At 44.3% G+C, this 16,162-nt stretch overlaps 2 protein-coding genes and 1 non-coding gene across 3 annotated transcripts in view; 2 read left to right on the top strand and 1 right to left on the bottom strand.

Moving 5' to 3' along the window:
* LOC126004088 (peroxiredoxin-1) overlaps positions 1–16,162 on the top strand; it is a 1,184,503-nt gene that overhangs the window by 325,885 nt on the left and 842,456 nt on the right. The window lies entirely within an intron of this gene.
* VASH1 (vasohibin 1) overlaps positions 1–16,162 on the bottom strand; it is a 967,981-nt gene that overhangs the window by 210,083 nt on the left and 741,736 nt on the right. The gene's annotated exons all lie outside the window — the stretch shown is intronic.
* On the top strand, positions 12,209–12,399 carry LOC126005403 (U2 spliceosomal RNA). Its single transcript, XR_007494507.1, has one exon. It is a non-coding gene; the product is annotated as a U2 spliceosomal RNA (small nuclear RNA).

Here is a 16,162-nt window from a genome sequence, read left to right as displayed (position 1 = left end):
AAAAATAATAAAATTACTGATTGCTTCAGTTTCTTCACAGCAAGAATAATCATGTGACCCATCCCTACATAATGGAAAACAAAAGCTATAGGACAATGCTTCCAGATATACTTTCTTTCCAGGGAGAGGACCAGCTAGAGTAGACTAAGTGAGGACAAACTTGGCTGGTGCCACTTTACTTCCTTACTCTTCCTCCTTTCTGCATGGCATGTGGGAGAGAAGGCAAACAGTGGGACCACAGTCTGGAGTCAAGCACACAAGAGTCAGAGAGCAGCTGGGTCTGGGAGCTGCAAAGAGGCTTAAGCATGGGGCCAGAGAGATAGCATAGTGGTAGGGCATTTGCCCTGCAAGCAGCCGACCCAGGATGGACGGTGATTCCAATTCTGGCATCCCATAAGGTCCCCTGTGCCTGCCAAGGGCGATTTCTGTGCACAGAGCCAGAGTAACCCCTAATCGCTGCCAAGTATGCCCCTCCACAAAAAAAGGAGGCTCAGGCATAAAGCATAGGCCATGTCTAGTTCTGCCAGAAGTTTTGGTGACTTCCTTGAATAGCTTTCTGTCCTAGGGGCCTCTTGAGGGCAGAGTAACAAAGGAGATCCCCTCACAAGCTCACTCAGGTTCACCTCCAGCCTAGTTCGTCATCTTTCTACACCCTTCCTTCATACTCTTCTGCAATTACAGGTCCTTCAAGCTCAACCTCCCTGTACCTATACCTTCCTAGATCCTGAGAATTAAGGGACTCCTCGCATTTGATGTCAATCCTTTTCAAGTCTTTCCCTCTTCTTTTTTGTTTGTTTTGATTTTGGATTATTTGGGACCACATGGGGTGATGCTCAGGGCTTATTCCTGTCTTTGCACTCAGGAATTACTCTTGGCAGTGCTCTGGGGATCATATGGGATACAGAGATCAGACCTGCATACAAGACAAGTACCATACCCTCTGTACTATTGCTCTGGCCCTTGCTTTTCTCCCTTCTATTTGGAGTCACAGGTGTGTTCACTTGATTGTCTCCCTTTAGAATGAGTATTGGGGACCAGGGATGAAGGAGGACAATCAGGTCATAGATTCCTCTCAAACTACCCAGTCCCTTTGTAATTGGGCTCAATGGTAGAAACAGAAAATTCTCAGCAAATAAGGAACTTAATGAGAGGCTTTGTGTGAATTTCTCCTTCAAGAGGGCTTAGGATAGACTAGAAATTTCCATCATCAAGATCTGAGATGTGGGGACCAGAGCAATAGCACATTAGCAGGGCGTTCACCTTGCAAGAGTCCAATCTGGAACAGACCCTGGTTTGATTCCTGGCATCCTATATGGTACCCCAAGCCTGCCAGGAGTGATTTCTGAGCGAAGCCGGTGTGTCCAAAAAACAAAAATCAATAGGGGTCGGAGCTCTGGCACAGTGGTAGGGCATTTGCCTTGCACGCGGCTGACCCAGGAGGAACTGCAGTTTGATATCCCTGCATCCCAGATGGTCCCCCAAACCAGGAGTGATTTCTGAGCTCAGAGCCGGGAGTAATCCTGAGCATCACTGGATGTACCCCCCAAAATAAATAAGTAAATAAATAAATAAATAAATAAATAAACAAAAGATCTGATATGTGAGGCTTCTAGGAGGTCTAGTTCTAGTCTCCTCCTTCTATAGGTGAAGAGGGGAAGGCACAGGGAGTAGAAGGAACAGTGTGCCCCTAGAAAGTGGAGGGGATAGGAGTTAAAGTAGAGACTTGGCAGTGCCACAGATGGCATCTCCCGTGAGTTTTAGCAGGCTTGCCCCTCCTTCTTGAGTGCAGACTCCAGCTCTGTCAGACCCGGGATGAAGAAATACTCCCAAGAAAGGCTATTCATCCCTCAGAGTTTCGAGGTGGGGAGGAAAATTAATCAGGGTCCTTAAGTGGCTGAGAAATGAACTGCCTATTAGAACCTGTCTTTAATAAGAAAAATAAAGTTTGGAAATGGGGTGCGATTAGGAAGTCGTCATAAAAAACAGGTAAAGGGTCACTTAGAAAAATTAAATGCTAGAAAGAGGCATAAATCAGGGGGTGCGGTGACATGCAGACTGAAAGGTCCGGCCAGAATTAGCTAATGAACTTCAGGAACTCTTTCCACATCCGCTCTCAGAAAAGTGAGGGTGAACCCTGGGCGGGGTGTGGAGGGGAGGGGAAACCTCGGCACCAGACTTGGAAAAATAGGAAGAAAACCCATTCTGGCAACTTCCATTTCAACAACGTCCCCCTGGGGAGGCAAGGCCATAAGTTGCATTTGCAGGCGAGAGCCATAGAACACATTTTATGATGAAAAATTTACGATAAATTTTACGGGCAGAAAATCCAGTAAGCAGCCGGAGGGCAACAGAGGCCTGAGCTGTAAACTCATGTGGCAGGTTTATGCAGAAGTCGTGCCGGGAAGCCAACTCGCTCTCACGCTGACTCATTTGTAATATTAGTGGGAAGAGGGCCAGGGAAGATTTAGTGCTTTTTGATTTTTTCAGAAAAGCCGTTGATTCAGTATCTCATGAAATGTGATGGGTAAAATTAATTTAAATTGACCTGGTCAGAGCCCCATCTGTGTGGTGGGGCCGGCTGGAAGGAGGGGTGATGGATACACATCACAAACCAGAGGAGAGGGCCGCTTCTGGCCACAGCTGGCAGGGTGAGGGGGAAGGAGTTGTTGCGTCTCATGCTGATGGTCTTTGAGTGGCTGGCAGAGTGGCTGAACAGAGTGGCAGATACCTGCACTATCAAGGACACAAATGGGGAAAGTGAGAGGAAAACACCTGAAAAGAATCAGATTCTCTCTAGGAAAGAGTGTTGTGGCCTGAGAGAAAGAATCCTGTACCCACTGGAAGGAGAAATCTGAATCCAGCTAAGTGTTTACTTAGAGCACCCTGGGTTGGGAATGTACAGGGAGTTAGTGCTAAAAGGAAATTCAAGTTCTAGGAAACTCTCCCCAAACAGCAAAGCAAATTAGCCCAGACCCAGGCATTCCAGAGGTGATTGGCTTCAGAAACAGAATGATCAGAGTTTTGGCGTATTGCTCTCAAGATTAAAAACTTGTGTTAGGGCCTCTCTCCCTCTTAAAAAAAATTAGTTCATATCTATATCCTAGAAGCAGTGTTCTGACTTCAGCTGGAAGAAGGGTCTTTTGGATATGCTTAAGTGAAGGCTGTTGATATATAGTTGAAAATGATCATTCTGACAAAAACTGGGAATTGAACGGAAGTAAAGTAATATGCATAATACCTCTTCAGTATAGTATTGCAAACTATGGTACCTAAAATGAAAAAAAGGAGAGAAAGAGAGAAAATGAAAATGAAAGAGAAAGAGGGAGAGGGACACAGAGAGAGAGGAAAAGTGTCCGCCATAGGGTAGGCTGGGAATGGAATTAGATGACCCCAGGAGGGAAAATGGGGAAATTGGTGGTAGAAAATAAACAATGGTAAAGGAACAATTGTTGGAACATTGTATGACTAAAATTAAACTACCAAAAACTTTTTAACTCTGTATCTCATGGTGATTTTAATAATAATAAAAAACAGAAGTTAAGACTGTTGAGAAGGGGCCAGAGACAGCACAGTGGCATTTGCCTTGCAAGCAGCCGAACCAGGACCTAAGGTGTTTTGTTTGAATCCCGGCATCCAATATGGTCCCCCAGGCCTGTCGGGAGCTATTTCTGAGCAGATAACCAGGAGTAACCCCTGAGTGCCGCCGGATTTAGCTCCAAAAACCAAAAAAAAAAAAAAAAAAAGACTGTTGAGAAGAGTTCTTCCATGGATTGCAATGTGGCTCTAAAACCACTGACATATTTCTTTCTCACAGACAGAAGAGAGGACTAGACCTAATAGACACAGGAATAAGGGGCAGACTTGAGTTCTACACTCACAAGCCAAGGAAGGCCTGGAAGCCTGGGAGCTGGATGCAGCAGGAAAGACAGTTCCGTAGAGCTGTGAGAGTAGCTTCACTCACTGATGCTGCCTGTGGATTCTGGCCTCCGAGGTCAAGTTGGTCTTGCTCTCTAGTCTCAGCCTATGAATTCCCTGTGTGTCTCCTGCTCCTTACACACCAGCCAGGCAGCTCTGGACTAGAAGGACTTAAGTTCCTTTCCCAGAAGCTCCATACACATCTTGGTCACTCAGCATCCAGCAGGGAGCCTCTGTAGAGAAGCAGAGCCTGGCAGAGCCCAACACCCTGCAAACAGGTCCCCATTCAGTGTCTCAGTGCGGTCCCAGGAGGGTCTCTGGACTAAAGCCTGCTGACTCACCAAAAAAGCTGGCAGTTTTCAGGGGAAGATGAGATGTAGAATAGGGGCAATGGGGGGCCAGAGAGATAGCACAGCAGTAGGGAATTTGCCTTGCATGCAGTTGACCCAGGAGGAGCGCTGTTTGATTCCCAGCATCACATATGGTTCCCCAGCCTACCAAGGGCAATTTCTGAGTGCAGAGCCAGGGGTAACCCATGAGCACCACTAGGTATGTACCAAAAACCAATCAATCAATTAATAAATGAATTAAAAATAAAATAAAAGGGCTCAGAGTGATGCATGGAGGTAAAGCGTTTGCCTTGCACACAGAAGGATGGTGGTTCAAATGCCGACATCCCATATGGTCCCCTGAGCCTGCCAGGAGCGATTTCTGAGCATAGAGCCAGGAGTAACCCCTGAGTGCTGCTGGGTGTGACCCAAAAACCAAAAAAGAAAAGAAAAGAAAAGAAAAGAAAAGAAAAGAAAAGAAAAGAAAAGAAAAGAAGGGCTGGGCGGTGGCGCTAAAGGTAAGGTGCCTGCCTTGCCTGCGCTAGCCTTGGACGGACCTCGGTTCGATCCCCCGGTGTCCCATATGGTCCCCCAAGCCAGGAGCAACTTCTGAGCACATAGCCAGGAGTAACCCCTGAGCATTACTGGGTGTGGCCCAAAAATCAAAAAAAAAAAAAAAAAAAAAAAAAAGAAAAGAAAAGGGCCCGGAGAGATAGCATGGTGGTAAAGCTTTTGCCTCGCACACAGAAGGATTGTGGTTCGAATCCCAGCATCCCATATAGTCCTTCAAGCATGCAAGGAGAGATTTCTGAGCATAGAGCCAGGAGTAACTGAGTCCTGAGCACTGCTGGGTGTGACTCAAAACCAAAAAAATAATAAAATAAAATAAAGCAAAAGAGTGAGGGCAGTGAGGTGACAGTACATGTGCAAGAGACACAGAACAGTCTATTGAGGGACCATTTCTTTTCTCATGCAAAGGAGGTTCCTGCTAAGGAACTGTGTGGCCTGAGCCAGGTGCAAGCCCTGGCCATCCTTTGCCCCTGGCTGGGTCTCCCACCCAGGTCCAGCCCACACAGGCCTTGGCCTGAATTCTTGGGAAGACATTCTCTTGGCTAGAGTGTGAGTATGAGGAAAGAGCCAAGCCCACCAGGACAGCGAGCCAAGGGTCACAAGATCACAGATGAGGCAGGTAGCCCTGCTCCTAGCATAGGAGATGGACAGGTGGAGACCCCCCACTCAGAGGGGACATGCACAGGTGTGCATATCCTGGAGGGCCTGGACAAGCTGTCCTGTACAGAGCAGCAAGCGAGTCCCCCTAAAAGGCTGGACAGACTATTACTGGCCCTGAGTGCAGGAGGCCATTCAGATTGAAGCACATAGTCACCGGTTGGTAAAGGGCTTCAGGGTCTGAATCATGAAAGGGTCCAAGGTCCCATGTGTTCAGTAGCACTGGGCACCCTCGGAGAGGCACGATGCATACAGGCTACCCAAGCTGTCTTGACTCAGTTCTTCTCTCTGTGGTGGCCTCAGAGGAGACAGAACCATGCACCTTGGAATGTCACTTGTGGCCTCAGTGGCCTCATCCCACAGCTCCAGTAGGGGTTCATCTCAGGGGTCCAGAAGAGGTCAGGCTACCCCTCAGTTGTGTGAACAAAGACAGCAAGAGGAGTCGTCCTGGTTGAGTTCTTTGTAAGGCAGAGCCTGAGACAAGGATTTCTATATAGTAGTTCCTTTTGGAGCTATATCAGAACTACCCAGAAGTAATAACTAAGAATATAAAAAAATATTAAGGGTACAGTATGTGTAGGGGGGAAGGGAGATGCAAAAGAAATAGCAGAAGATATATCCATGAGCAGGTTTTATTATGGACAAGAGGTCCATGGAGTCCCTATGGAAATTATGTAGGGGTAGTCTTCAAGCTCTTTTGCTGGAAGGCTGAGGCCATTTGCCCATCCTGAGTACTTTACATGTGAGCAAGGACTCCTCGGGATCTTGCTCCACTACTGTGGTTGAGAAGCCCAAGGATGCTGGGTTCTGCACAGCTGGGTGCTACTAGGATTAAATTGATGATGCTGAGGAAAGGCACACAGTGGCAGGAATCGAGCATGGGGCCTTCTATATAGCAGCCTGAATCATGTATGTGGCTCACAAGCCATCCTCTTAGCTACTGGACCATTGTTTTCTCCTCCATGAAAAGCAGAAAGTCAGTGTCCTGCTCTGGGATGGAAAGTGAAAAGAAAAAGCATGTATATTGTGCTTTGAACTGGCACATAGCAAGTACACAGGGAGAACTACCTGAATGAGGGCATCAGTCACCCACCATGTGCCCTCACTCCAGAAGAAAGCTGCTGGGGACACCCTTTGAGGGTCCCTTCATCTCTCTGTTTTTTTTTTTTTTAATTTCTGTGCCATCAATATTCAGTGAGTTGGACATGGCACAATCTTACTGCTATGCTCTTTCTCTCTTTCTCTCTCTGCACTCAGGGATCACTCCTAGCAGGCTCAGAGGACCATATAGAGAGCTTAAATGGAACCTGAATTAGTTTCATGCAAGGCAAATACCCTACCCACTGGACTATGAACTATGGCTCTGGCCTTCCCTCAGCCTATATACTCACGAATTACTATTACTTCTGGTGGTGTTTGGAGGACAATGTGGGACACCAGGGATAGAACTTGGGTCAGGTCAGCCCCTTGCAAGGCAAACATCCTACCCGCCATATTACTCTGATCTCTCCCTACTAGTCTCTTAACTGGCTTGGTTAAGACGGACATTGTCTTAGGGCTGGAGCGGTGGCACAGAGCGGTTCGGCATCTGCCTTGCTGGTACTAGCCTAGGACAAACCATGGTTCAATCATCCAGCGTCTCATATGGTCCCCCAAGCCAGGAGCGATTTCTGAGCACATAGCCAAGAGTAATCCCTGAGTGTCACTGGGTGTGCCCCCCCCCCAAAAAAAAACCAACCAAACAAAAAAAGATGGACATTGCCTGGTTGTAGAGTGGTTCTGATGTATGGAAGTTCTCCAAATTCGCCTGTGAAAGGTAAGAGTAGGCAGTCTCCTTTACTTTAGTGGGAGACAATGACCAGCTGCTCCCTCACCCCTAAGAGTTTATTGAGAAGCAACTGTCCAGACTGAGCCCAGGATTTGGGAAGCTAATGGATTGGCTCAGCTGGGCACCTCATTCCTAAAGCTGGGAGGTGAGCAGAGAGGCTTGTCTGTCCCAAGGCATCCAGTTACACTAGGCACCTCCACCCTTCCTCACCATCTCCAGAATCTTGATTTATAATTCTCTTTAGGCAGAAGGCTCTCTCTTGTTGACTTTACATTGTTATTTTATTATTATTATTATTATTATTATTATTTTGGTTTTGGGGTCACACCCAGTGGCCCTCAGGGGTTACTCCTGGCTTTGCACTCAGAAATCACTCCTGGCAGGCAAGGGGAACCATATGAGATGCCGAGATTTGAACCACCATCCATCCTGGATCCGATGAGTGCAAGGCCTTACCGCTGTGCTATCTCTCTGGCCCTTTATTTTATTTTTTACGATGCCAGGTGTCAAACCCAGAGACTTCATAGACAAGGCCTGTATGCATGTTTTTGTTCTACTGCTGAACTACTTCCCTGGTCGAGTCTTTCACTCTTATATTTACGCTTCACAGTCATTCCCTTGAGGCAGAAGCTAGCCCAGCTTCATCCTATAATTAAAGATACAGAAGCACAGAGTTTAAGTAACTCGCCCAAAGTCACAAAACTATTCAGGAGGAACTCAGGTTTCAAATCCCAGCCAGCCTCTGTCAGCACGAGGTCAGATCTCAGGCTCTGAAGCACCTTGAATCAAAGTCCAAAACCCTGCCAAAGGATCTTCTGACAAACAGCCAGGACAAGAGCTTCTGAGGTTTGCTCGCTTCGCATCTCTTTGCTCCCAGGGTACTTGTGTTCTGGCCTCCTGTGAATCACTAGGATGACTACTGCCACCAGAAGAGAGGAGAGCAGCAGGCTCCTGAGTGTGGGTCACTGGAGAAAAGATGAGAACTTCTCTCAAAAAGTCCCCAGTTGGACAGAGAAAGTGGCATCCTGAGGGAGATTCAAAATGCAACAGGGAGTGGTCAGAGGCCAAGAAACCAATTTCCTGTACGTTCTTAGTTTGTAAAGCCTGACTGCTGGAGAAACCAGGGGAACCAGGCTGGTTGTCATCAGACAATCACCCCATCTTGGCTTTTTTTTTCTTCTGCCCCCACCCTGTCTGACTGGGGTCCGCCTGCCTCCCCAGCCCTGGCTCCTGATCAGGATGCAGCATTGCCAGGGGCTGTTTTTAATCCTCTCTTGATCTCCTTTATTTCCCCCCTTTGCTGGGCTTCCCGCGCTGTAATTTTTCCCTCTGTGTCATCCATCACAGATACAGCGTCGCTTGTGCAAATTAAAATGCACCTCGGAATAATAAAAAAGGGTCCTCTTCCCCCCCTCCACACACACACATACACTCCACCCCGCCTTTTCCTTCCCAGCAGCAGCTCCTCAAAACATTTGTCTCAGGCGCTTTAACCCTGCACTTGCTGCCAATGTGCTTCCCCATACTCACGCTGTGCCCTGGGGCTTCTTCTATGTGCTGTTCCTGGGCCAGACCCAGGGAGGAAGAGGGTCCCTTAGCCTCCCCCCGCCCCCCAAGAGAAACTACTGTTCTCTTCATTTCACAAGTGCAGAAATGGGGTGCCCAGTGTTGGTACCAGAGCAGAAATGGGAGTCCAGTCCCCATGCAAACCTTATCCCTTCTCTTGCTAATTGCCTTGTGCTCCACAGACAGGCTGCATGGGATCATCATCCTAGGAATTCGTTAGCCATGAAAAAATCTTAGGTCCTCTCTAAAACAACTGGATCAGAAGCATTTTTACAAGCTACGCAGGGAATTCACATGTCCACTAAAGTTCAATAACTGCCATTCACTGTACCAGCTAGCCTCTATACGTATTTCTACAAACACATAAAAGTATTTCTGAGAAACCAGAAAGATACATGGCACATGGCCAACAAGGGTTTGATATCTGGCATCCCATATGGTCCCCTAAGCCTGCCAGGAGTGATCCCTGAGCACAGAGCCAGGAAAAGCTCTACATACCAACAGGTGTGCTCCTCTCATAAAGGAGTTATGACCTTGGAGCAATATGACCGTGGCGCAAGTGGTAGGGCATCTTGCCTTGTATGCCCTAGCCTAGGACAGACGGTAGTTTGATCCCCTGGCATCCCATATGGTCCCCCAAGCCAGGAGCAATTTTTGAGCACATAGGCAGGAATAAACCCTGAGCATCACCGGGTGTGGCCCAAAAACCAAAAAATAAATAAATAAAAAGAGTTATGACCAGACATATCTAAAAGTCGACAGATATCTCTATAGGTATAGATCAGTTTAGAATGCCTACTAACAAAGTTACAGAGGAATACTTGAAAAAGATATATAGGAATAAAAAAAAATCAGAAAAGCAGTTCAAGAAATCTGGAAAAAGGCATAAAATATAAAACAAAAATCAAATAAACTATATATATATAAACTCTAATATATCAAAAATAACATTAAATATAAGTGACCCACAGACACTACTTAAAAATAAAGGTTAGGCCAGGAAGATAACTCATTGGTAGAACACATACTTGCCTTACATGTATGATGCTCTGATTCCATCTCAAACACTGTAAAAACAACAACAACAAAAAGCAGAGATGGATGATGAAATAGTACAGCAGCAAGTAGGTCACTTGCTTTGCATACAGCTGGCCTAGGTTTCATTCCTTTGCATCCTACATGGTCCCCTGATCACTACTAGGAGAAATCGCTGAGCATATTGGCAGGAGCAAACCCTGAACACTGCCAAGTGTGGCCCCAAAACATACAAAAAGATGCTGTATTTTAAAACATACCTTAGATTTCATTTTTGGAGGAGAATTGGAGGAGCTGAGGTATGGGCAACACCTGGCAGTGCTCAGGGTTAACTCCTAGTTCTGTATTCAGGGATCACTCCTGATCATTTTGATATGATCATATGTAGTACCAGGAATCAAACTTAGGTGAGCCCCATGCAAAGTAAGTGTCTTTTCCTCAGTATTATTTCTCTAGCCCCTGCCATTAATGTCAGTGCACTCAAACTACTTAAACAAAAAATCTAGTAGAAATGAAGAGCAGGAGAATTGCTCTTCAGTAGGAAGCTCCCCCCTGGAATGGGAGTGGAGAGAAGAGAGATAAGTTAAAAATAAAAACTAGGTTTTTTTTTATTAAGTTCTGTCAGTACCTTGTATATCTTAGACATCAGCCCCTTGTCTGATGGATATTGGGTGAATAGTTTCTCCCATTTTGTAGGTGGCTTCTGTATCTTAGGCACTATTTCCTTTGAAGTGCAGAAGCTTCTCAGCTTAATATAGTCCCATCTGTTTATCTCTGTTTCTACTTGTTTGGAGAGTGCTGTTTCTGCCTTGAAGATGCCTTTAGTCTCAATGTCATATAGTGTTTTACCTATGTGTTGTTCTATATACCTTATGGTTTTAGGTCAGATATCAAGGTCTTTAATCCATTTGGATTTAATCTTTGTGTATGGTGTTAGATGGGAGTCTTAGTTTGCTTTTTTGCAAGTGGCTAGCCAGTTGTGCTAACACCACTTGTTAAAGAGACTTTCCCTGCTCCATTTAGAATTTCTTGCTCCTTTATCAAAAATTAGGTGATTGTATGTCTGGGGAACATTCTCTGAGTACTCAAGCCTATTCCACTGATGTGAGTGTCTGTCTTTATTCCAATACCATGCTGTTTTGATAACTATTGCTTTGTAATACAGTTTAAAGTTGGGGAAAGTAATGCCTCCCATATTCTTTTACCCAATGACTGTTTTAGCTATTCGAAGGTGTTTATTTTTTCAAATGAATTTCAACAGTGTTATATCCACTTCTTTGAAGAATGTCATGGGTATCTTTAGAGTGATCACATTAAATCTGTACAATGCCTTGGAGAGTATTGCCATTTTAATTATATTAATTTTGTCTATCAATGAGCAGGGTATGTGTTTCCATTTCCTTGTGTTCTCTCATATTTCATATAACCCCATCAAAAAATAGGGAGAAGAAATGAACAGACACTTTCTCAAAGACAAAATACAAATGGCCAAAAGACAGATGAAAAAATGTTCCACGTCACTAATCATCAGGGAGAAATGAACTCTTTCCTATGACCATACATGATAATTCACTTGAAATAAGATAGATACTTCACTTCTTTTTCTACATTTTCTATACTTCTTTCTACATTAAAAGTGTAAAAGTTGGGGCCAGAGCAATAGCACAGCAGTAGGGCATTTGCCTTGCATGTGACTGACCTGGGACATCTATGGGTTCGATTCCCGGCATCCCATATGGTCTCCTGAGCCTGCTAGGAGCAATTTCTGAGTGCAGAGCCAGGAGTAACCCCTGAGCACCGACATGTGTGACCCAAACCCCCACCCAAAAAAAGTGTAAAAGTTTTTTTTATGACATACAAATATAAACATTTAAATACATTCACTCTTTTTAAGTTGTCTTATATTCTGGTTCCATCCTCTGTCCATTCTTCATTTTTCTGTCACTAAAATTTGCATCCTCTTCTTCAAGAAGGCACCAATTACAACTTTCTCATAGTGCATGAGGGTCCTGGGCTGGGAGGCTGTGGTCCTATAGGAAGAGCAGCACTATCATTGCTTTTGAATGGCTATTGCATCCTGCAGGGCCTTCGATACTTTATTCTTTGGGGGGGGGGGATGGGTGGAGAAGTTATGAACCACCCTTAACTGTGCTCAGGAATAATTCATAGAAGTGCTTAAGGGGTCATATGGGATGCCAGGGATCAAACCTGGGTTGGCCACATGCAAGGTAAACACTTTTTCCATAGTACTATCACTCTGCCTCCTCCACATTTTTTCTTTTATTTTTACTTTATTTAAAGAAAATACATCACTTCTCAGCCTTTTGGCTAAGATCAAGTGTAGTATCTGTTTTTATCAGTTTAATATTTGATATGTACTCTATCCAAGGACAATATATTAAATGGATTTTTAGACCTGGGAGTCAGAAGAGGAGCTTGCTCCATCTACTCCTCACATTGACTTGGTATTGCGGTATCTCCAGGAACGGTGCACCAGAAAGAAAGACGAAAGAAAAGAAAGGAAGAAAGGAAGAAAGGAAGGAAGAAAGAAAGAAAGAAAGAAAGAAAGAAAGAAAGAAAGAAAGAAAGAAAGAAAGAAAGAAAGAAAGAAAGAAAGAAAGAAAGAAAAGAAAGAAAGAAAGAAAGAAAGAAAGAAAGAAAGAAAGAAAGAAAGAAAGAAAGAAAGAAAGAAAGAAAGAAAGAAAGAAAGAAAGAAAGAAATGAAAGAGAAAGAAAGAAAGAAAGAAAGAAAGAAAGAAAGAAAGAAAGAAAGATAAGAAAGAAAGAAAGAAAGAAAGAAAGAAAGAAAGAAAAAAGAAGAAAGAAAGAAAAAGAAAAGAAAGAAAGAAAGAAATAAGAAAGAAAGAAAGAGAAAGAAAGAAAGTGCATCACATAGTTTGATATAGTTGACCATAATACATTTGTTTCCAAATAAGTAAGAACATGTTATTTAAAAAAGAATAGAAAAGGTTAAAAAAAAAAAGTGGGCCAGAGTGGTAGCAGAGAGATAGGGCCTTTACTTTGCATTTTGCTGACCCAAGATGGACCAGGGTTCGATCCCCAGCATCCCATATGATTCCCTGAGCCAGGAGTGTTTTCTGAGAGAAGAGCCAGGAGGACCCCGCCCCCTGAGCACCACTGGGTGTGGCCAAAAAAAAAAAAGAAAAGAAAAGAAAAAGTACAGTAGCAAGCACATGTGTGAAAATTATTATATATCTAATGAAGTCATAAATACAATAGCAGAAGGTTTAGTGAGCTCTTGTTAGCTGTCTATTTCGTTAAATTGGTGTGTTCCTATAGGGATGACAGCAGCAAACAAATGAAGTTGTCCAGAAATTCAAAGCACTATTACTGATACAATGGCTTTTAGGGGCATGCTCTCAGCTGCCAAGCTTCCTGGAAGAGAGAAGATATGGGGAGAGGGGCAGTATGCAGACTCCCTCCTGAAATTTGGTCTGATGTATATCCCGAATGGAATCATAAAGGGGTGGTGGGGCAGGGCCATAGGCCAAGTGGTGGTTCTGGATTATGGAGGCAGCAGGCATGGCTTTGGCAGGGCAGAGGTTTGGCCCGCTCCGTCCTCCCAAGATGACCATTTTTCTGCTGTGTAGTCAGTGTACCCATTGTCTTTCATGGCTCAGTTTACATCTCATTGGAGAAAAGAGTGAGTCTATGGAGAGCTGGCCCAGTTCAAACATGGCAACTGCATTGGTCTCCATACTTTATTCTTTGTTTTTTTTGTGTTTTATTATTTTTCTATATCCTTATTTAAGCACCATGATTACAAATACGTTTGTAGGTGGGTTTTAGTTATAAAAAAGAACACCTCCCCTTCACCAGTACAACACTCTCACCACCAGTGCCCCCCAATTCCCTCCTCCCTTCCCCTTGCCTGTATTCTTTTCTCTTTTTTTTTTTTTTTTTTTTGAGTGGGGGGGGTCACACCCAGCAGTGCTCAGGGGTTCCTCCTGACTCTATGCTCAGAAATCGTTCCTGGCAGGCTTGGGGGACCATATGAAATGCCGAGATTCATACCACCCTCCTTCTGCATGCCAGGCAAACACCCTCCCTCCATGCTATCTCTCCGGCCCCCTGTATTCTTTATTCTTAAATACTTTATTCTTAAATAAAAGAGTCCCCTTTTCTTCCCACTATGTGGCAGCCACACATGCCTGGTCATGGTGCTTGTTCTCATGTTCACTGGTCTCACACTCTTCACCTGGAGCTGGCATGAACTCTGTGCACTGTCATGCTCTCAGGTGATGGCCCATACCACTATGTGCAAAGGACAAATAAATTGCAAATGATAAAGCTGCCGGGGTCACATTTAATGCATGTCAGGTGATGCAACAGTTGGCTGTGACCTCACATTTGCCAGGTGGGCACAAATTAACACTGAGCTATCCCTTAAATCAGCTATTTAAAAAGCCCTATAACTTCTGAGAAACGTGTGTATTAAGCAAGCTTCTTATTTTTTTGCCTTGCCTTGCATTTTACAATGCAAACAAATTGGGGTGCACAGTGTTACAAATTTAATTAATAATAGGCTCTTTGTACCCACCGTCAAAGTTCTAGCATCACCATAATTTCAAAATGACCCCCTCAGGCCAGGGAAGTGGCTTAAAGAGCATGTGCCATGCCCCAGTCTGATTCCTGGCTACACATGGTCCCAGAGCACCAACTTCCAAGCACCCCTAAACCCACGTACTACTTTTTAGGCCTGCACTGCAGGCATGATTAGGTGTGGTTCCTAGGTCCCTGAGCATCAGTGAGGGCATTCCCCTAAAATATTTTTCAAATGAGCCCCTTCTGGCTCTGTACTGAGGAATTACTCCTGGAGGGCGTGGGAGAGTCATATGGGATGCCAGGGATCAAATTCCGTGTATGCAAGGCAAACACTCTACCAACTTTATCTCCCTCCAACCCCTAGGTAAGTGATTTTATCTTTAATATGGTAACCTAAAATCTAGCCAGTGAAATTTTCTTTTAACAACTAAAGGTAATTAACAGCTGTGTACCTGAATAAAGACTTAGTTGCCTCCATTGAATTTTATTAAATATTGACTTTATACTAGGCACTCTATCTGAACTATCTGTCTTATGGTTGAAGCTTAAGCATCAAGCTTTCTATCTTTTTGTTTTGTTTGGGGCCATATCCAGCTATGTTCAGGACTTATTCCTGGCTCTTTGACCAAAGATCACTAATGGTGGTGATGTGGAACCATATCAAACCCAGTCAGCCATGTTCAAGGTAAGTACCCTATCCACTGAGCTATCTCACCAACCCTTGTGTTCGTCTCCTACATAGGAGAAAATGGAGATTCAAGGGAGAAAAGAGACTCATTTCTACCCTTTAACATCAGTGTCCATGATCTTTACTCAGCACCAGAGCAATGCATCTTAGAGTTTTTATTGCAAAAATGAATTCAGGATGGACATTATGAAGTTCCCATTTGAAGAGAGAAAACTGCAAAATTCCATATTGCAAGAGTTTACTATTCCTGTCCCCAAAATATGAGTATCCTGTGCAAACAGGTATTTGGAATTTGGGGATCTAGAACTTTTCATATTTGACAATATCCCTTGGAGTGCCCTGGAAGGCAAGAGGGCAGCTGTGTTCTTTTTTTTTTTTTTTCTCCTATTCTCTCCTCTGCTTTGCCCTCTCACAACCACCTTGCAGGTCTCACAATCTTCAACTTGAATGACCTGATAGGTGATAGAATATCATTTACCCTACACAGCTGATGTAAAAATAAAGGAGGGAAATGTCCAAGAAAGCACCCAACCCAGGTATACAAAGAGTCATGCTTTCTCTCCTCCTCTCTTTCCATTCCCAATCCTAACAGCAGCATTTGGTGCCAAATTCCACAATAGGAATAGAGAGGCAAAGACTGGAATTGCAGAAAGGGAAAACTGCCATATCCATCAGCCAGCACCTTCCTCCTAGTCCTTAATGGAAGGAATAAAGCCAAGCCAAAAAAGTCAGTAAGAAGCAAATCTGTAGCTTTTATGCAGGAAGAGAGAAAAATGCAGTGGGGGTTGGGGGCGAGGGTAAGAAAAGTGGAAATAGCCATTATTCTTAATCATTACATGGCACATTAGAATAATATGATTACCCAGTGGCATTTTAATTAGGCTTAATGAAGAGTAATGGGTATTAGAGAAGGCCTAGAACATATATAGTTTTGTCTGGTACATGTCTTCACCCACAACCAGGGAAACACAATGGCCTCGTATTGTGACCCCAGGGCTTAGGTTAGTA

Source organism: Suncus etruscus, chromosome 3, assembly GCF_024139225.1.
Source record: "Suncus etruscus isolate mSunEtr1 chromosome 3, mSunEtr1.pri.cur, whole genome shotgun sequence".
Lineage (NCBI taxonomy): Eukaryota > Metazoa > Chordata > Mammalia > Eulipotyphla > Soricidae > Suncus > Suncus etruscus.
The sequence above is the reverse complement of the archived record's forward strand: the minus strand, read 5'-3'. Positions and strand labels throughout refer to the sequence as shown.